The sequence below is a fragment of the Mus caroli genome, unplaced genomic scaffold (assembly GCF_978045245.1).
Source record: "Mus caroli unplaced genomic scaffold, Mus_caroli_1 scaffold_2, whole genome shotgun sequence".
Taxonomy (NCBI): domain Eukaryota; kingdom Metazoa; phylum Chordata; class Mammalia; order Rodentia; family Muridae; genus Mus; species Mus caroli.
Window position 1 is genome coordinate 109,423,343 of NW_028227257.1, and position 5,096 is coordinate 109,428,438.

Sequence of the window (5,096 nt, forward strand, 5' to 3'; positions counted from 1 at the left end):
GCCGGGGCGGCGACTTCTCGGCGCCGTCTCCGCCCGTGGGGAGGGGCTTTCTCAGGGTAACAGGCTGTGGGGCCTCCCCGGGGTGCCGCGGGCCCAAGCTCCAGACGGTCCCACCCCTTACCCCCCCATCCCCCACCCCCGATCACGCGGCTGCACCGTGAGCTCTGGCTGCCGTGGTGGCCACCACCTGAAGAAGCATCCAACCTCCTTGAGTGTGAGTCAGTTCCTCACCAAGACAGCGCCCAGGAGCTCAAGCCTACCACTTTGCTTCAACTCTATGCACCTTGTTTCCTTATTTTTGGGGAGGGCGGTGGTACACACTCTTTGTCACCAGAGAGAGATTCACTGAAAGTGGTGAAGCCTGCGGTTGTAGTTATCCAGGCTTCCTGAGCCCCCCAGAGGGTCTGTTGCTGAGGGCAGCAGTGGACTTGGCCTTACCTCGTAAGGAAGCACCTGTAGGGATGAGAGTGTAGTGGAGCTCACCTGTGACCCCAACATTCAGAAAGCTGAGGCAGGAGGATAGCCACAAGTGTAAAACCACTCTAAGCTACATAGAGAGTTCCAGACCAGACCGCTATAGAAAGCCTGCGTCAACATTAAAACAGAGAAGAGAGAAAGAGAAGGCTGAAAGCACAGCTAAATTGGTCTTACTTAGGTTTGCCTAGCGCGCACAAAGACCTGGGCACAGTCCTTAGAACAGTCCTTAGAAGTGACACACCCCTTATAATTTTATCATGGGAAAAGTAGAGGCAGGAGGATCAGATGTTTAATATCATCCCCAGTTACATGGAGAGTGTGAAGCCAGCCTGAGATACATGCTGTCCGATCTCAAAAATAGTAACAATAGCAGCTGGAAAAGACAGAAATAACAGAATGTAAGCCACCTGCAACTTGCAGTTGCGCCAGGGAAGACAGGCAGCCACTGCCCTGGACTTGCCTGGAGTGTGCTAAGATGAGTTTAAAGATGTCTGCCTGCTCAAACCAATGTGAGCCTAGACCTTAAACCTCCCTGAGTGACTTAACTTAACAAAGAGACTGGCTTCCTGTCCTTTTCCGTTATCCTTGCCCTTCTAGGTGAGACATTGAGCATCACTATCAGAGGAAAAGGGTGCTGGATACCTCGGCTTCCAAAGTGCATTTGGGAACGCTCCCTCTAGCCCTTAGAGACCTTACAAAACACAGGAAAGGTGTCTCTGTGTGTGCACACCTGTGTGTGCGCATGTGCACATGTGAGCACACACATGTGTATATGTGCCTGCTCATCAAGGAATGGTTTTTCCAATGATAGGTTTTGAGGGTTAGTTCAGTAGGTAAAGGCACTTGTCACTAAGTGTGATAACCTGAGCGTAGTCCAAAGAACTGACAGGTACAAAAGAAAACCTTCTACAAGTTGTCCTCTGACCTCTACATTTGTGCTGTGCTGTGCTCGCGCGCGCGCGCGCGCACACGCGCACACACACACCACTATCACCACCACACCAAATAGATGTTTAAAATTAATTTTAGAATAAGAAACTATAAACAACATTTTAAAGTTTTATTTATTTTATAACTATGGGAGTTTTGCCTCCATGTCTGTGTACCACATGCATGCAATGCCCACAGAGGCCAGAAGAGGGCAGTGGATGCCCTGAGACTGTAGTTACAGACTACAGCTGTGAACCACCCACCATGTGGGTGCTGGGAACTGAACCCTGGTTTTCTGGAAAAGTAGCCAGTGTGCTTAACAGCTGGGCCATCTCTCCAGCCCTTAAAATATTGTGTTTTTTTTTTTTTAAATTAAAGGTTTTAGACCAAGGAAGTGGAGTGTCAAGGCCCTGGTAGTAGAGCTTAAGAGATTTGAATCTGTGGCCTGGCCTGTGGCCATGTTGTTATTTTTCCCTTGGTAAGGAGATTAAGCCACTGGGAGGAAGGGCATTGTGTTGGGAGATTAATGTGTCCATCAGGGTTTCAATGGAGAATGGACAGCATATTCAAATTGGGTAATTCAGTAATGACCAGGACTATTTACATTTGGTGGGCGGGGTTTTAACACTGTCCCAAGCCTACAGCAGAGAGGGTTCCTGGAGTCCAGAGAGAAAATGGGAAAGGGAAACCTTGTACAAGAGGTGCAGCCAGCTTGTGGGGGTGGGGGTGGGATGGGGCTCAAAGGAAAACACAGGACAGGGGGTAACTGTTCCTTGCCCAACTCCTGCAGGGGTCTCCCAGTGGCTAAGCAGAACCTAATCAGAAGCCAGAGGCTGTGATGTAGCACTGGCAGGTCAGCTCTCCAGGGCACAGCGCAGAGCACAGGAGGACCTAGCATGGTGGTATGTTTCTTCTAGTGTGTAAGAAGAATAGTAAGTCTATTATTCTCAACCAAAAATATTAAACATGGTGGTTTACTTCGGGCGGAAGTAGACTATATTTTTACACTCCCATCTGTCCAATCGTGTTGATTGGTATTCGATTGCTCCCTCATTCTCCACCCTTGGCCTTGCCTGTGTCCAGAAGACTTTAGTCTACTACAGTGGCTCTCAACCTTCCCAACGCTTTGACCCCACCCTTTTACACAGTTCCTCAGGTTGTGGTGACCCCAACCATTAAATTATTTCTGTTGCTACTTTGTAACTGTAATTTTGCTACTATTGTGAATTGTAAGAGTCTAAGAGTGTAAGTATCCATGGTTTTGGATGGTTTTAGGCAGCCCCTGAGAAAGGGTCAACCCACAGGTCTGTCGTTTTCCTTGTCCCGTGGCTTCCAGCTGTGTGAAGTGGATGGACGCTGCTGACAGGTTACGGGTGGGGAAGAAAGTGGATGAGTTGACCTATATTATCCTTGTGTCTCCTTGCTAGATCTGTTTTCTTCTTTCTCCTTTTGGTTGGAACTTTCTGATATGCTCTCTCCTATAGCCGTGGTTCTCACAGGAGGTCTGCAGCACCACCACGCCCCCTTGCCTCCACAGGCCTTCACGTCCTGCAGTTGCTTCTCCGTGGCTATTATCAATCTTGCTGGGTTGCTTTAAAGTCTGTTTGTCTCACTGAAAATATTCCATGTAGTCAACCTTCTCAAGCTAAATCCTTTGAGTGAACCTAGTGTTTCCAGCTGGATCCTGAGAGATACAAATGGAAAAATACTGATCTGACAGAACTTCACCCTAGCCCAAGTTCAGTCACCTTGAGTCCCTGGACCACTCGGTAGAAATAGAGACCAGACTCCCTACAGTTGTTCTCTGACCTGTAGGAGTGCACGTGACACATGTGCACCCCGGGTCCCCGTGCACACAAAAATAAGTAAATAAAAATGTAAAACTATATGAGAAGATCAATAAATGAGAGCCAAAAATCAATTTTCCCTCCTTCACATTGGTTTATTTAGTGTTTGACCAGTGATGGATAGCTCACGTTTTGCCTTATTGTGAATGGAGGGATACATTCATCTGGACAAAAATTAAAGAAGAAACCACAGTGTCTTCCCTCCTTTTTCCTAGACAAGAATTTGAGGATCAGAAGGTTGTCTCAGGTGTGGCTCCTAAGTAGAGGACCTGCCTAGAATGCATGAGGTCCAGGAGGGTCTCATCTCCAGTACCGAGAAAAGAAATGACATCCCAGATGCTCAAGGTGAAGTGACTCACAGCCAAGACTGTGATCCGAGATGCCAGCCAAGCCCAAGAAGTGGTCAAAGGCTCCTAATGAAACAAAAGGATTAGTGTTTAAAAAGCATGAAGTCAGAACCCTGCTAATGGGTAGACTACACTTTCATCATGGAGGCATATCAAAGACAGGAGGGCAGGTTATCTCCAGGAATGAGTTTACACTGGGAGGGGTGGCTCTCTGGGTCCACGAGGCACACCAAATACCAGAGATGAATAATACCGAAAACAAGAACATACAGCTAACACAGCTTGCAACAGTTGTTGACAGAGAGTATTTAAAAACACATTCATGCTGACAGATGGAGCAGGTTAGAGTCTAAGAGAAAGCCAGGAGTCAGCAAGGGATGGAATGCCCTGGAACATGTTTCTTATAACCAAGCTCCCACACACAAGCCAAGTTTTATAAGTACATTGGGCTGTGGGGATGGGACGTTAAACAGTGTAAGGAACCGGGCTATGTAGTTAATGAGGATTCCAAACCATAGTTCTACCTTTGGAGATTTTTATTGGGGCTTTTCCTTTGGGCTTTATAATAACAGAAAAAGGTATCTTAATGATAATCCTCCCATTGCTTGTGCATTTTTAAAAAGACTTTTATAGGCAACAAGACCTCAGAAATCGTTTTCCAGAATTTGGCCTCACAGACCTCAGGGCCTTACTGAAGTGTGAAAGGATTGTGTAAGCATGAAAAAGAACTCTGGCTATAGACCAGAGAGTCTCAGAGTCTCAGAGTCTCAGAGTCTCAGAGTCTCAGAGTCTCTCTCTCTCTCTCTCTCCCCCCCCCCTTCAAAAATGTAGTGTGTGTGTGTGTGTGTGTGTGTGTGTGTGTGTGTGTAAGTGTCCGGGAGGGAGGAGGGAGAGAAGGAAAGAGGGAAGGAGGGAGAGAGGGAGGGAGATGGGGACAGAAATATCAGAGCTGACTCTTCTCCCCTTCAACCATATAGGTCTTAGGAATTGAACTCAGGCCATCACTCTTGGCTCCTTTACCCACTGAGCCATCTTGCTGGCTCCAGAGAGATGTTAGACATTTTACTAAATAAAATTTACATCAAACAGTTTTAATATATCTTACTGGATCATGGGAAGGCTAAACCATATCTTTGCTAATAGGTGAACCTCTTTTTTTAAAGAAAAAAAAATCAAGTGGTCTAAATTCAACTTTCAATTGTCCCTCGGGACAGTCCCTGTTGTTTTATCACTCTCCCAATGGAAGAAAAAAATCTACTTCTCCATTGTTTGGTTTTTGTTTATGGGCGGTGATTGCCATGCAGTCGGCACTCGGGCCCGGCCAGAGCCTCAGCCAGGCTGTTGGCTGCTACAGCTTTCCTTCTTTTGACCCCTCCCCCCCTTTTTTTTAAATAACTCCTTGCCAAAGCCCCAGATGAGGGAGGAGTCAGCCCTCTCTTTCCCTGTACTAATACAGCACAATGCATGGCTCTCATGCAGACCACTGGGTAATCTG